Source organism: Poecilia mexicana, unplaced genomic scaffold (genome assembly GCF_051168715.1).
Source record: "Poecilia mexicana isolate PSO_F unplaced genomic scaffold, ASM5116871v1 scaffold_17, whole genome shotgun sequence".
NCBI lineage: Eukaryota > Metazoa > Chordata > Actinopteri > Cyprinodontiformes > Poeciliidae > Poecilia > Poecilia mexicana.
Window position 1 is genome coordinate 27496266 of NW_028263386.1, and position 17765 is coordinate 27514030.

At 39.8% G+C, this 17765-nt stretch overlaps 1 long non-coding RNA gene across 1 annotated transcript; it reads left to right on the forward strand.

The window, feature by feature from the left end:
* Nucleotides 1-2029: 2029 nt before the first annotated feature.
* Nucleotides 2030-12944, forward strand: LOC148154842 (uncharacterized). Its single transcript, XR_015765930.1, has 2 exons — nt 2030-3135; nt 11268-12944. It is a non-coding gene; the product is annotated as an uncharacterized LOC148154842 (long non-coding RNA).
* The last annotated feature ends 4821 nt before the right edge of the window (nt 12945-17765 follow it).

Below are 17765 nucleotides of genomic sequence, written 5' to 3' on the forward strand. Positions count from 1 at the left end.
AAGCGAAGGTTTTGGACCTTAATCTGACTGACTTCTTGTGTGGTTTGGAGCATTGCTGCTCTCGGCTGCTTTTAAATTACCGTGCTCGGTATCGCTCCGACTGCATGTTAAATGTATTTTATATAATTGTCACATAAACAAAAACTAAGGAGTTGCCTAAAAATAATTTCATACTCCATATAACATAAACGCACATCAACACACACGTATTGACTTACCTTGTGCCGAATCGCTGCCTCTGTTCTCAGCCTGTTCCCGTTGCAGTGGATTTCCTCCGGCATTATTTTCCTCCAACAAATTATTCCACTAAACGAACCACGTACAACTCCCTTTATATCCCCCATCTTCCCATTTCTGACGCTGGATCTTCAATATCCTCAAGCTTTGAAATAGCAGGCAGCTACAAACCGCATGTTAGCTGTAGTGGCTAAGTTTTGGCTACAGTCCGCTGTCGCCTTGATATCAACTGGAAAATAAAAAAACTAAGCACTGGATGGTACCGACTAATTACTGGAAACAACGGCACACCACAAAACTCAGTCGTTGTACCAGCAGCTCACAGATATTTTAAGTTTTGCGTCTTTTTCATGGTACAGATCTTGCAGCTTCGGCCAAGAACAATAGGAGCAAGCAGGACCCGGAACCAACCTATGTGGAATAAATTCAAACGGAAATACGTCACCACCTGATATAAATTTGTTATAAAAGTATTACTGATTGCACTTTAAAAATTAGGTAACTTTATGTTATTAAAGGTAAAGTTTAAACAGTAATGATTTCCTGGTTAATGTCAAGTTGTCATAACAAAGACATTTTGAATCATGTCAACTTTGTATTAAAAGTGTCATAATTTACCGAATGACGCTTTATGACAACAGTCATAAATATTCATGAAGGCTTATTCATGTTCATGACAGGTGTTTATGAAAGTGTCATGACAGTCTTATTCAGACCCTCTTCAAATAAAGTGTTAGCAAAATTTCACTTCATGAGACAAAAATGTGTGATTTTAATTTTAAAAAAAGTTTTAGGCTTTTCTCATGGTGACATGCATTAACAATTAAATTTTTTCTTTTTTTTTTTTTTTTTTTTCTGCAGTTCCACATTAAATTTGATGCAGCTCTGCTTTCCTGAATGGATCGTCTTCATCTCCACTGCAAGTGTAGCAAACAGGCAGCTCTTTTTTATAGATTACAGTACACTAAAAGGTTGCATTGTGCCCTTGTTTATATTTTTAATAGTGTAATTCTGTAAAGACAAAATATGTCTGGTGGTCTAGCTCTGATTTACATATGTTGCTAAATTGTGGGTTTGAATATTGCAAATGATAGAGATTTTTGGTATTATCATTTTGTTATTACTTTAGTTCATATTCAGTCTAATGTTAATCAGTATTATTGTGATTTTTAGTTTAAAGTGTTCTCTTCCTTATGTGTGTATGAACTGACCTGGAGGTCAGGACTGTCTGTTTCATCTTCATGTGAAACAGTTAACTCTGTGTTTCTCAGACCTTAAATTCTTCTTGTGTTAGTTTGACCTAGAGATGAACTGGGCTCAGACCGTAGATCAGATATCACACCTGGCTAGTTGTTTAGATTAGAAGTTTTACGACCTCTGTTGTTTTCCTGACTGCTTCCTGTGGCTGTTCTGCTTTGACAATAAAACAGGGGCTCACGCAGAAGCAGATCAGAACTCTCTGTGAACGGCCTGGAGAGGCGGTTGGCGGAGATTTCTCCTTTTGCAAAAGTTTTGCCTTAAAATTCATATATGTTGTCTGTGGTTCTTTAATATAGGTTCGAGAAAAATACCCAACATTAATTGGTGCCGTGACCCAGATCTCTCCCCGCCCGCTGTCAGGCAGAGGAAGACGCGCTGAATCCGTGCACGGCCAGAGTCAACTGGAGACCTGGAAAGAAAGACCCAGGAAGCAAAATTCTTCGCTGGGCCAGCGACACATGTCCGACTTTGTCTGCCAACGGCGGAGTGACGAGATCCGACTGGACAACCCAAAAACTACAGAAACGTAGGTGAATTTTAAAATGGCTATTTTAGAGGTTTGAGTATCCTTGTATGATGTCGCTCTGCTAAAACTCTGAGGTTTGAGTATCCTTGTATGATGTCGCTCTGCTAAAACTCTGAGGTTTGAGTCCTTGTCAAATATCAGTTTGACTAAAGAAAGGTTTGAGTCCTTGTCAAATATCAGCTTGACTAAAGAAGTTATAAGGGTTAGAGTCCCAGTTGACAGAGTTTCAACTAAAGGCAAAAGGTAAGGCTCTTAGAGCCTCCTTACTTAGAGGACACCTCTTAAGGGTAAGTCCTCACGTAGATAGGAAGCTTATTATTACTGTTCTGTTATTACTGTGCTGATATTGCTGTTTGCTTGCTGCTTTGATGTGTGTGTGTGTGTGCGTGAAAGAGTGATTGGAGGTTTAAATATGTAAGAGCGGAAATACTATCTAAGGAGTTGTTTGGCGGAAAAATGACACTGGCGCCTCGGCGAAGACTTTGGCTTCGCACCAGGTCAACCTGACCAAATTCTTTCCTTCCATTTGCGTGCAAAGCGCAAATGGAGCCAGAATTTACTGGAAAGGATGTCTGTTTGTGCAAGATAAAATCAACAATTTGAGATAAATTGTTCTATTCAGCAATTCTGAAATGGAGCAGATGTTGAGTTCGTGAGGTCCAAAATATTTTAAAGGTCGTCCAATACACACTCAGTATAAAGCGTGCCAGAATCTTTCTGCAAAACAACAGTTGCACGCCATTGGTTGAAACTTTCCAACACACACTGATGAAGATGGAAAAGTATAAAACAGGTCGAGATTAAGACTTCGAGGAGATTTTTTGTGACAAGACGATGATGATGAAGATTTTGTATTGAACTGAAGAAACTGTAAAGAGGAAGCCGTGGAAGTGTAATAAATCTCCAGCTCGTTTATGGCCTAGCAGCAAGAACTAGTCTCTGTGCGTTATTTCTTTTACTTAGATATTTAAGAGTATAGCCACCTTTCTAATCCTCAATAAAAGTGGTGACCCCGACGTTTGAATGAACAATTGAACAACCAGGAGAAGGAAGGTGACTCGCTTCAGCCTGACTGCGGACGGGAGCCGTCTGGGCCCAATCACAGGAAAGAGGTAAGCTTTTATCTCTTTTACTTGTTAAAAACAGAACGGTTTCCTGTCTGCTGGCGGTCTGAAGTGCTAAAAAGAGTGATTAAGTTCTTTCTGCTTACCATAGGCGAGTAATTTCTTTGCGCAAAGAACGAGCTGCCAAAAATCTGAGACTCATAGGTATCTCATACATTCTGGAAACAAGCAGCTCGGAAAATAAGCACTTTTTCAGTCTGGTCTCACCCGTTTGGTGACGGTAACAAGGAATTTCTTCCATTATAAGTTACCATATATCAGCCAATCTGGTGTAGTTCTTCTGAGCAGGCACTTTCATTGAGCTGACTAATAAATAATATATCACGATTTGTTAAATTTGGCGGGAGGCCAAGAAGCTTAACTTTAACATTAAACCAGCTGAGCCACGAAGAGAGATTGGGATCTCTGTGAAAAGCGCTATAAAAACAAAGAATAAGAATAAGAAGAGGCCAGGAGAGGACAGTTCTTTTTTCTCTGTGAGACCACCGAATGTCTCCATGAGAGAGACAGCGGAGTTTCCTTAGTGGAGGGAACGTGTTTTTCTCCGAGGAGTGACCACGGCATATCCCATCCACGAAGAGAGCAAAAAGCTCGTCTGGTGGGAGAAACCAAAGTCCTCCATGAGATGATGTGTGGCCTGAAATAGAGTTGAAAATGAGTAAAAAGTGAATAAAGAAGTTCAAGTGAAGAAAATAGAGTTTTACAGATTACTTTGTGAGTTAAACTGCAGTAAATGTTCTTTAATTTCATTCCTTTGAGTTTTTGGTGAGGAGTTTAAGTGTTTCTGTCAGCCTTGGCTAAAATAACTGAAGTCCTAATATAATTAATTGTGTGCACACATTAAAATTGGACAGTGGCTAATTAAATCAACAGCCAACTAAATTTTATATATTTATAATAAATATAATTACACTCACTAGAATCCCCGGGGAGGAGAAGGAGTAAGGAAAGAATAAGGAGTAGAAATGCAAATGGAATGATTGTTGCTGAGATGAATGCTGAATAATTGGGAATGTATGTTGTCTATTGTGTAAGTATTTGATTGGCATGCCTGTATATATTGTAAAAATCTGAAATGTGCATGTTTTTGGCTTATTGAATGACTGACTGCTTTCAAAGTAATGTTGAGCATTAGAAGCCGCCGTGCTCTGTATTAAAGTTGAAATTTGGTCTTCATTTTGACTGCAATTGTTTAACGCTGTTTGTAACGTCTAATTTTATGCTGTGCAATATAGATAGGAAATATCCATATCTCGCTGCTATATTTCAGAAAAGTTGGGAGAAAGAAAAGAGTTTCTTGGCTGAATCCCCAGAAACACACACACGAACCTTCCCTCCCACCCCTTCCCTCCCTATCCCTTGACCTCCCTTCCTCCCTCCTCACTCTCTTTCCTCTCTCACTTTTTCTCTCTTGCCCTGCCCCTATCCTATCCTCTCTCTCTCTCTCTTTTACTCTCTCTCTCTCCACAACACGTCATTTGGTCCCGGATCTGTCGTGAACTGAGACCATTCTTTGTTAACACCCATTTGTAGTCCATAGTATTTAAGACAGCCCACTTCCTATTACGCAAAGTTGGCCCCCACCTTTGCTCATTTCGGACTGAAACAGACTGAAGTTTAGTTTTTCCTTTTTTCTCTCCTCTGCTTACAACGGTGAACAGGTCCAAGCCTAAAACCTTGCGTTGACTCACATAATACAGACTTTTATCCAAATAATCATTGTTTCTGTGACACTGAACTATGTTAAACATTTTTCAAATGTATATTTTACTGTAAATAGAGTTGAATAACTGTAAAAAACTTGGTTAACAGTTACACTTATTGAAGAATACTTAACACATGTAACAATATATAGCAACTATAAGCAATAATACTACAAGGAAAAAATATTATAAGAATAACTAACTAAAAATCAACTTATTTTTTACTAAATTGGAAAAATTAAAAAGTTAAAGGACAACAAAACTGCAAAAGACAGAATTCTAACAGACAACTGCTAAATAAGCAAGATGAGCAACATACCTATTGTCATTATTGGTTCAAAAAACCCAGAATATGCTTCTCAAATTCCAAAAATTTCTAAGAAGTGGCAAAAGAGAACGCAAGGACTTCCATGCCCATGGCCAGAAAATGGGAGCTTTGACTTGTCTCTTTGTGAACAGATGGAAACTCGGATTGCAGACTACAAAGCAAAAAACAAAGGAAAGAAAAGACAAGCCAAAAGAGAACTAGAATTAAACATTTTACAACTATTCAAGGAAGAAGGTGAAAAATACCGGAAAAACTTAAAGCAGCAGGTAATTGAGCTAAAAAATAATTATGAAAAACCAGACGATGATCAAATGAACCCTGCTGGGTTGTATCCAGCCCTGACAGGAGTTCTGAATATCACAGGTGATTTTGGATACAGGAATGATGATCAAATTAGGGACATTAAACAAGGTAAAAACAATGAGATGGAAACTCAATTAGACAGACCCTCTACAGGGCACACACCACGATCAACAGTGGTTCAAACACCAGCTCCACCCAGAGGTGCACCACAGACGAGCACAAGTGCTACAGACAGTAGCACAAATAATAAGCACTCAAAAAGCATGGAACTACCAACGTCATATGCAAATGCAGATGGCTATAAGCCAGCTGGCAGATATGACACATCGTTACCGCCAATCCAAACCAGAAGTCAAACCTCTGGTGCCGGATGCTCCACAACACGGACAGTTGGAAATATTAAAATTCTTGACTGCTATGCTGGAAGTAATAATAATAAATTTTTTGATGGCTACGCGGGTCATCTGAAAAGACGCAGAAGCGGAGATGCTTATTGGTTAAAGTTAGGCCCAGAAGTCTTTAATATAGAACGTAAAGCAAACCAAACACAGATACAGGAAATAGAGGAAGAAATTGATGAAGGCCTTGTACGATTAGCTGAAACAGAGTCAAGATGTGATAATGATGAAGACGGAGCAATGGCTGGTCCAAGTACAAGCACTCCGGTCAAAGAACAAAAAGCCCCAAACCAAAAAGAATACGATTTGAGATCCAGACCTGACATACGCAAACCTGATCGTTATGACCCCTCAAAACAATTACCAATCATATTAAAAGGAGATATTGCTCAATATTTGCCATTTGCCTCGATGGATCTGGTAGGGTTAGTCTCGCGGTTGCCGGACATTCATAATGGTGCAGGAAGATGGATAAGAGCACTTGAAGAAGAGACAGTTGGCAAAATCCTGGCACTTGGAGACATCAAAGCCATTCTAGCAAAAGTTGTTGGAATTCCCACCATGCAGAACATTTTGAAGGATCATCCCTGGATGCTACAAGAAAGAGCAGACGGGATTGAACTAAATGCATGCCGGACAATGATCTGGGCAGCCTTGAGGGCAGAATTTCCAAACAAAGTGGACCCTAAGAACATGAAAGCGGAACCAATTGGTGACTCGGAGAATCCAGCATCCTACGTTGCCAGGCAGTTGAGAAGGTGGAACGAAATAATGGAGTTTGATGTTGACGAGTACCCAATGATTGCAGGTGTGTTTCGAAAGTCATTGGTGGATGTAATGCCTGAGCCAGTGCGCACCAAACTTGAAGAGGTGGTGGCTCTGATGTCTATGCCACACAAAGAATTTCGTGATCATGTGGTACACACAATAGAAAAATACCGAAAAGATGAACAAAAACGCACTGACCAAGACAAAAACATCCAAAGGAAATTGGCTCAATTACAGCTTGGAGAACTTCAAGGAAAAAACAAGACTAAGACCCAAGCTGCAGTGGTAAGGGGGGACCAGCATCCCGCCCCAAATGTAGCCAACCTTCCTAATTCTGTGAATTCAGCGCCACAGATGTATACTCCAACTTCGCAAATGACTCAGCCTTCTCAACCAGTGGTGAATATTTATTCACAACCATGGAACTCACGTCCATTTGTGCCTCGAGGAAGGCAGCAAAGAAGCCCTTCATGGCCTAACAGGGGACGAGGCGGTCCGCCCAGAACACCCGGAGCATGCTGGACATGTGGTTGTTTTGGACATCGTGCTGACCAGTGCCGAAATGGTGACAACTCATTCCAAAGACGGCCGCGTGGCAGAGCCAGACCAGGTCCACCGACAGCCCCATACAATCACCAAGCAGTTCCATATAATCAACAGGGAACTCCATACGATCCTCAAGGAGTCCCATACGATCCACCAGTTCAACAAAATTCACCAGCTCAATACAATCCACCAAATTTTGGATACTAGGGATGCCCAGAGGACCCTAGGGGAGAGAGTCAGTACCCAATTCTAACTACAGGTGCTGACGATGAACCAATATTGAAAATTCAAATTGAAAACAGAGAAACTCCAATGTTGGTCGATACAGGAGCAGCTTACACTTGTGTAAGTCCAAACTATGCAACGCATCTCCCCATGTCTGATAAATTTGTATCAACAATAGGGTTCTCGGGAACAAGACAATTAATCCAAATGACAGCTCCTGTTCGACTTACAACAGATGACAATGAAATAAAAATACCAATTTTGGTATCTGATCAAACCCCAATAAACCTGTTGGGAAGAGACGCTCTATGTAAATTAAAAATAAAAATCTGGTGTTCTCCTCAAGGTGTGTATGTTGAAAAAGAAGGTGTGGATCTTCAAATGTTCATGCAACAACATGAAGCCAAAGTTTATTGGCTGGGAGACATTAATAACTCCATTAAAGAGGTAATTTCCAAATGGGGACAGTACATTCAAATTCAAATTCCAGAAGCTAAGAAACCATTTCTAGACTATCATTGCACAATGTACTATGACATTTCAAAAAGTACAGAGTTTGAAGAACAATGGGACAAGGAAACACAAGGTGAAGCGGTGAACCTTGAGTCCCAATATCTCATTGTTGGGAGACAAGGAGCAGCGCTAAATGTAGAAATTAATGATTTCATTTCACAATGGTACAACGTTGCAGAATCTGTACCCCACATAACCTTGTTTGTAAATAAAAACTTTCATGCCAAAGATCTTGGACCAATGATGAAAATTGCAACACAGATTAAATGGGAACAGACAGAAAGCCCATTAATTTTCCAATCAGAAGATGCAACAATGATTAAAATAATAAGTGAAACTACTATGACAGCAAAACCACAGGTGGTAACAGTACCGATTAATGACACAAAACAAACAGAAGAAAAAGATGAGTCAGTTGAAAACCCATTAATGCAGGACATGTTAAAGCTAGTTCCTGAATCAGTATGGTCAAAACATGAAACAGATGTGGGATTAGTGAAATCAGCTAACCCATTTAAAGTTGAACTGAAACCAAATGCTAAACTTCCATTTCGTCCTCAATATCCATTAAAACCAGAAGCAGAAGAAGGAATCAGCAAAACCATTGAAGGATTGTTAACAGCAGGAGTGTTGGTGGAAATTGAAAGTCCATGCAATACGCCAATTTTTCCAGTTCTGAAAGCAGATAAGTCAAAGTATCGCCTGGTACATGACCTTCGCACAATAAACGATGTAGTAGAAGACAGATCATCGGCAGAAATGCCCAACCCACACACACTTTTAACCGCAATCCCTGCTGAAGCAAAATTTTTCACGGTGATTGATCTTTGTTCAGCATTTTTCACCATTCCCTTAGCGGAACAATCTCAATACTTGTTCGCATTTACTTACAGAGGTAAGAAGTACAGCTACACCCGATTACCCCAAGGCTTCAAACACAGCCCTCATTTGTTCAATCAAGCACTCAGACAGGACTTAGAAGGATTGGAAATAAATAGCACATTGCTACAGTTTGTTGACGACATTCTAATTGCGTCACCTACATTGGATGATTGCCATCAGGATTCGATAAAAGTCCTTGAAAGACTGGCTGAAGGAGGTTACAAAGCCTCCAAAGACAAATTACGGTATTGTCAGACACAGGTAGAATACCTGGGTAGACAACTCTCAGAAGGGAGCATTGGCATATCACCTTCTCAACTAGAGGGTGTCAGCAAAGCTCCATGTCCACGAACAGTTGGAGAAATGATGACATTTCTCGGTATGACAGGTTTCAATGCTGATTGGATAGAAAGTTATGCAGAAAAAACAGCACCACTCAGAGAACTCATGAAAGAACCAGGTCATCAAAACCAAAAGAATCTGCTAAACTGGACTTTAGAAGCAAAAGTAGCATTTGAATCTCTAAAATGTGAAATGCAGAGTGCACCTGCACTAGCAGTTCCAAACTATGACAAACCATTCTACCTATATGTTGCGAACAAAAAAGACATGTATGTCACAGCAGTTTTGATGCAAGAAACATGTACAGGTCGAAGGAAACAACCAATTGCTTATTACAGCACAAAGTTGGACAATGTAGCACAAGGCTGGCCACCATGTTATCAGGGGCTAGCAGCAGTCTACCATGCTTATGAAAAAGCTTCAACCATAACAATGGGTTATCCAGTCACAATATTAACTCACCACAAAATCGCAGAGTTAATAAATCTAGGAAAGTTTGTCGTAACACAAGCAAGAAGTTTGCAGTATATGCTACTTCTGATATATCCTGACATAACTATTCAAAGATGTATCACCAACAATCCAGCAAATGTGATTCCTTTGGATTGTGACGGAGAACCACATGAGTGTGTAGCAGAAACAATGAAATACACAAGACTCAGACCTGATTTGGAATCCACTCCATTGCCTGACGCAGAAGTCACATACTTTGTTGACGGGTCATGTTTCAGAGACCACCTAGGAAACCACGCAGGTTTTGCAGTGGTACAACAAATAGGTGAAAATTTTATAACCATCAAAGCTGAAAGATGTGACCAACCATGTTCTGCACAACTTGCGGAACTTAAAGCATTAACTGAAGCCTGTAAAATGGCTAGGTCAAAAGTCGCAAATGTGTTCACTGATTCAGCCTATGCCCACGGCGTATGCTTTTTATTTGCCGCAATTTGGAAACAAAGAGGTTTCAAAAGAGCAGACGGAACCCCAGTGCAGCACGAAGCACAACTGAAAGAATTAATTGCTGCCATGATGCTTCCTTCGAAGCTGGCAGTGATCAAGTGTCAAGCACATCGCAAAGGCAATGACATCGTTGTGAGAGGTAACAACATGGCTGATGAATCAGCAAAAATGGCATCCAGGAGCCAAATGGCCATCTTGGCACCTGTGATAGCTTTAGAACCAGCTGTAACACCGGAAGATGTCATTTTGATGCAACAACAAGCAAGTAACAGTGAACGTGATCTTTGGGCACGAAGAGGTGCTACGATGAGTGAAAATGGCTTATGGAGGTCACACCAAGGCCTACTAATAGCACCAGTAGCATTATTAACATTATTGGTCTCAGAAGCCCATGGCTTAGACCACTGTGCCCGAGGAAAAGTCATGGAAAAATTGAAAGAACAAGGTTTCTGGTCTCCATACATGCAAGACATGGTGGATGAAATTCTAAGCCAGTGTGAAATATGTGCCGAAAACAATGCTCGGAAAGGCATAAAACCAGGTATTGGACACATTCCAGTTCCAGACGGACCTTTCAAACACCTGGTGATAGATTATGTAGACATGCTCAAACCAGTTCAAGGTAAAAGGTACATGTTGGTGATAATTGATCGTTTCAGTCGATGGGTCGAAGCAGTACCATCAAAAACCTTAGGAGCAGACACAGTTATCAAATTTTTGACAAGAGAAGTAATTCCAAGATTTGGAATTCCATCTGAAATCAGTTCAGACAATGGTTCAGCTTTTGTACAAAAAGTTGTTAAAGGCATTTTGCAAAAGCTACAGATCAAACAACGTTTTGGCGCAGTCTACCACCCTCAGAGCCAGGGAATGGTGGAACGCATCAACGCCACGTTGAAAGCAAAGCTTCGGAAAATTTGTGCATCAACTAAACTAAACTGGGTAGATGCTTTGCCACTAGCATTAATGAGCTATCGCATGCAAATGCACAGAAGCACGCATTTAACACCGCATGAAATGCTGACTGGCAGACCTATGCCTGTGCCGCAATGGAGGTTACCTTTCAAGGGACCTCCCCTTGAGCAATTGCAAACTGAGTTGAAAGACTATGTTGAACAACTAACTGCTATCCATAGAGCTATCTATTTGCAGGAAAAATCCAGAAGTCCAGAGTCGACGGTGTGGGAACCACCGGTGAAACCTGGAGATTTGGTGTACATCAAGGTGTACAGACGGAGATGGCATGAGGCCCGATGGGAAGGACCTTATGAAGTCAAGAGAGCAACCCCAACGGCTGTCCAAGTAGAAGGAAGTACCACTTGGCATCATTTGACTCATTGCACTAAAGTTCAAAATAAAGACAAACTGAGACTTGAGTTTCACAAAGAAAATGAGCAGAAGCCTCACAGCGATGAGACTGATACTGATAACTGTCCAACTGTGGATATTGACAGAAGTGGTGAACCAAGCAGCAGTGACGGCAGAGACGAACTTACACAATCTGCAGCCGACACTATGGACCAAACCAACCACGACGAACCACAGTGACAGAGAATGGACTCAAAGACAGCCTCCAGGGGGGACAAACGGTGATTCAACGATGACTGTTCACAACACAAGATCCATCCCCAATGACAAAGATAAGTATCACACAACTTATAGAAATCCAGACAAGTACATACCAGTGTTCTTTCCAGCAAGTGTCAATTTAAATGTACCCACAAAATTGATTCGTAAAACTAGATATGTGCACTTACAATGGAAATGGACAGCAAGTTTAACAGATACCGAATTTCTAACTAATTCATAAAATTAAATTACCAGTAACCCTAGTGTATGAAGGAGTTAAAGACTTAGTAGGAATGCACAACAATAAAACAAGGCTTCGTAGAAGCCTGGGGGATTATGGGTTGAATGAAGGAGTATATTTAAATCTTATAGGTCAACCAAGAGGAATTCCAGATGAATTCAAAGCGCAGCATGAACTCCGCGCAGGTTTTGAATCTATCTTACCATGGATCACAATTAACAAAAATGTTGAATGGATTAACTATGTTTATTACAATCAACAGAGAATGATCAACTTTACAGTTGAAGGATTTATGGCCCTAGGAGAACAACTCCATGAAACCAGTAGAATGGCAAAACAAAACAGACAAGCGTTAGATTGGATCTTAGCCAATATGGGAGGAGTTTGCCATATGTTTGCTAATGAATGCTGTACTTATATCCCTATGAATACCTCGCCAAAAGGTACATTTAGAGCAGTAATGACTAAGTTGAAGAAACTGAAATCGGAATTCAAAGAAAATGCAGGAAAGAACACTTGGTCATGGAAAAGTCTGGAGGAAATTTTAGGTGAATGGGGAGCCTTTGTAGTTAAAATAGGAATAACACTGGTAGTAATACTAATTGTTATTTTTCTGCTTGTGTGTTGTGTGATCCCTATCATGAGGAAATGGATTGTAGGGACTGTATACAGATGGATGACCAAGGACGGTAAACATCAGACGGACTAAGCACAAGGCCGCCCGGACCAGTGAACCTATGACCGATTCGAAGGACTGCTGAGCTCAAGGACAATTGATGCCTGAATTAAAATGGCTTATGGAATGTTGAAAGATCAAAAAGGTTCAAGGGAAATGAAGTCGAACTTGGGTTGGAATAAACGGACTCATGGGAAAGACACTGTTTGCATACACCATTACACATACTTATTACACATATTATATACACATTAAATACAATACAACACGGGTGGCCCACACATAGTTAACACACTAGGAACACGTGTGAATGAGAATGAATGTGAGACAGTATGAACAAGAATGTGAGTATGAATGATAATGTAAGAGAGCGTGGATGAGCACAAGCATTAAGCGACCAATACTTTGATCATTATGATTAGCATTTAAATCACACAATCACTCAGATTATATGTGCGTCATGGACACTTCTTCATAATTGTCATCAAGATTATGTATCAATGTTGAAGTATTATTGTTACCATGTATATCTATGATTTTGGTCACTGTGGATCCATGATTGTGTTACATTTGTGCCAGATTATGGAATACTGGTGGTCGCCCATGGCGAGCGGGGGCCATAAGGTAATTTTTTCCCTGGAAAGCAACAAAAGGCCAACAGGGTTTTTCGACCTTATACAGATGGAAGAACAATCATGGAAGCAATGACCAAGCAATGTTTAATCAATGTATTGGAATTGTTGTATTAGTTACAGTAACTCATGAAACAATGTTGCCCCCACTATTCATTTTATTTCACTTTTAAGTGACTTCTATATATATTTCTAAGGTTTATATACAGAGTTGTACTCACAGGTAAATATGTAAACTTAGTATAGCAATTAACCAAACAACTGCTAAGGTTAATTAGGATTCCACTTGAAAGCGGAATAGGGGGGATTATGTAAGAGCGGAAATACTATCTAAGGAGTTGTTTGGCGGAAAAATGACACTGGCGCCTCGGCGAAGACTTTGGCTTCGCACCAGGTCAACCTGACCAAATTCTTTCCTTCCATTTGCGTGCAAAGCGCAAATGGAGCCAGAATTTACTGGAAAGGATGTCTGTTTGTGCAAGATAAAATCAACAATTTGAGATAAATTGTTCTATTCAGCAATTCTGAAATGGAGCAGATGTTGAGTTCGTGAGGTCCAAAATATTTTAAAGGTCGTCCAATACACACTCAGTATAAAGCGTGCCAGAATCTTTCTGCAAAACAACAGTTGCACGCCATTGGTTGAAACTTTCCAACACACACTGATGAAGATGGAAAAGTATAAAACAGGTCGAGATTAAGACTTCGAGGAGATTTTTTGTGACAAGACGATGATGATGAAGATTTTGTATTGAACTGAAGAAACTGTAAAGAGGAAGCCGTGGAAGTGTAATAAATCTCCAGCTCGTTTATGGCCTAGCAGCAAGAACTAGTCTCTGTGCGTTATTTCTTTTACTTAGATATTTAAGAGTATAGCCACCTTTCTAATCCTCAATAAATACTGCTCAGTATTTTACCTCATATAACACAGTGGGGTTAAGCAGCAAACCTCTTGTGGATGCAAAGGCAAGATTCTCCCACTCGAAAGAGTTGAAGTGGAGAATACCACAACAAGGTATTTTTAATTGCTGGCCTACTGAAAAGATCTCCAGTTCATAGGACTCCCTAGGAGTCAATGAACCTGGACTAAATTTAAATAAATAAAAAATTTTTAAGCTAAAATTGATTTTAAATAATGGAAAAAAATATATAAAATAGATGGGAAGCTAAAAATTGATCAATGGCAAACAATTGTGGGAATTTTGGAGAGTAGTGTAGAAAGAAAAACTGGAATAAAAAAAAAAGGAGGGGGAAGCGAGAAGTGAGACAGAAAGGAGAAATGCGAGATAAGTTATACACACACCGCTGTGATAAAGAATGTGCTCACTAATCCTGTTTGCATATAGGAATGATCTACCCAGAAAAGAACATTTTAAAGGTTTTTAGGTACAATGTTAGATAAAATCGTTCATTTTGTACCCGTTAACTCAGTCCTTAACAGAAGGACCAGTGATCCTCTTAGGGCCCACGGGCCGTAGTTTGGGAAACCATGAAGAAGAAAAATTATAATCATTAAAAGTTAAACAAAAAAAATTGATAGAGCTATGCAACTAAATTACACCAATTAAAAAAAATGTATTAGAGATTCTAAGCTAATAATAATTTTATGTTGTCTGTGGTTCTTTAATATAGGTTCGAGAAAAATACCCAACAGCAAAATTTTCCTATAACAAAATAGACCTGCAGAAAGAAATTACTAATAAAATATCTTATATATGCATAATTATATGCTCTATATAGAGATTTTCCTTAGCTTTGATTGTATATGTCACAATTTTGTAATTTATCATTGTTTATTAAACTCTGAAAGCTGTGTGGCTTTAATATTCTGTCTTAGAATGCGGTTAGATGGGCCCTTTTTTTTGAGCACCTGCCCCTTTAGTGGTCTCTGCACGGCCCTGCCTAAAACCATCCATCCTCTGGTTGAAGAACCTGCTTCTGGAAGGTGAGTAGTTGGAGCAAACACACCCACAAACTTCTGACCAGTCACACAATAGTTATCCATGGAGAGGTGGAGTTAAAAAGTTTGTGACAATAAGAGGTGAACGACATGCAGGTTTTGTTATGTAACTGCGACAATGAGAGCCAAGCATGCAGGGCATAGTGGTATTTTTAGAACAATGAACTAAACGTACCAGCAGGGAAGCAAATCAGTGGCTAAATGAAACACACATTTTGATCGTGGAGTTGCCTTGACAACTTCTGATCTAATAGACGATCTGTGGAGGAATCAAAGGTCATGTTGCCAAGATGAAGCCAAGAAATCTAAAGCAGTAGAGTCCAAGTGTCAAACTCCAGTCCTCCAGTGTCGGCATCCTTCTGCGATGGGGGTCAGTCAGTGGAGACGCGTGTTGGACTAGATGTTGCAGGACACCGGATCCAGAGAACTGAACTTTTAAGGCCCCCCACATGCTTCATCTGAAGCCGAACAATTGACACACAGTCATGGGTTTGTGAACTATTCGTAATCACACACAACTTTCATACAACTGCTTAGGGAAACCTCTGCCACTTTGGTATACCACTACCCACCAGTGTGTCATCCTCTGTAAACTGACATGGAGCTAGCGCCACACTTTGCTGCAGACAGACTCCTCTGTGAACAACGTTACAGTTTCCATCCAGGAGTTAATAACCATTCACCAATCTTAATTTTTTCACAGGAGTTATTTAATTAAGATTTATATGTAATTCCTCATTGCCTCAGGTAAATGTTCCCCAAAAGTATCCACGTCTCCTGCAGATACGAAAACCAGATAGTGGAAGCAGACTAGTTGATGATCAATTGGAAGAGCACTTCTGCATAAAGCACAGCAACGATCCCTCTGATCAGTCAAACTGCATCAGAGTCCATATGGGTTCATGATGTAAAAGACTTAATGCTACCCTGACCTCAGTTAGGATGTTGTTTTCCCAGAAGGATTACGATCAGAGACAGCATCAGTGCTTGTATTCAGGAAGCACATTTTTCACATATTCCATGCCCAACTTTTTATAGACCTTTGGAAAAAGAGCAGAGGTATAAATTGAGTTATGGAGTTAAACTGAAAGGCCTTTGGAGGTGTCTAAGAATAAAAGTAAGGTATTTTCCTCAATCTCAGTCTCTGTTCTCTGTGGTTAATTGAAGGAGTTTCAAGATGGATGTTTTTAACAACTTCTTGTATCTATGGATAAAAGTATTCAAACCATTTTATTTGCATTTTGTCACATTATACCCAGAAACCTCAATGTAATTAATTGTGATTTTGTGCCATAAACCAACACAGAGTTGTACATGGTTGTGAAATGGTTTTCAAAACATTTCTGCAATTTTAATCCAAATTGTGTTTGGATTGATGTTCAGGGTATCTGTACTGCTCAGATGACATTACTAAATCGATCAATTTATTTGTTTAAGACTCAAAATAAACAGTTTTGGCTCAGTTTGAGACCTTAATGCCTTTACTTGGGATTTGGGTGGGAAAACGTCGGGCCAAAAAAAAACAAAAAAAAAAAAAACCTTGGTCCTGTGTTCAGATGTTTGCAGTTTGATCACACAATCTGTGACAAACTTCTTTCAGTATTAGGTTTCTAATGAATGCCAGATTTGTGGATTGTGTGACTAACAGATGATCTGTCAACAAATTACTCCACCTGAGCTGCAGATCTCTGTAGTTCCTCCAGATTTACCACACACTCTGTAACTACTTCTCTGATTTAATCCTGTCCTTGCCAGGTCGGTGAGTATAGGTGGAGAAATGTGTCCTGGTGGGTTTGCAGAAGTTTTTTCTCTCCATCTTCACTGGATTTTATGTGGATGTATCAGAGTTAAGAGGGTTAGGTTCAAATCCATGACAGGCAAATTGGAAAAACATGCACAAATTATTTTCAGTTTGCAGTTATAGAAACTGTTGTGTTGGTTTAACCCTGTTGTGGGGGAAAAAAATTGCCAAGCACCAGAGACAGTCTGTCTCCTGAGCAGCTGCAGAAAACAATATCTAACCTCTGTTTCCGAGAGGTTCAATTGGTGAGAGCTCATAAGCATAAAAACATAACGTAACATGACCAACATATTATAAAATATATAATGATGCTTATCCCACCAGGCTAAGCATCATTTGTTCATTTTATTTAGGCATTTTGCACACCAGTAATGGTGACATGATGGAGGATTAAGCTAGGTTTCTAGGAGGGGGGGGGGGTGTTGCGCACCAACTGTGACATTCCTGCACTTTCACATTGGTCTCACCCTGTTAATTCCAAATTATGCTTGTTTCTGCAACTCTAAATTTTTGTAACTTTTAGCATTTTTTAACCCAAACATGCTGGGCTGCTGGTGGACTGCCATGCCATAGCGCCCCTTACCAGCGGGCTGAGCAATGACAATGTGAAACATTTAAGAGATTTTTTTCTATTTTTATTATAACTTTCCACATTCTTTATGTGTATGTTACTTTCTAAAGCTACAAACTGTAAAATCTAAACCTAGACCTAATCAGAATTCATCCTTCAGTCAGAAACAATAATCCTACTTATTTAGCTCATGATTTGTG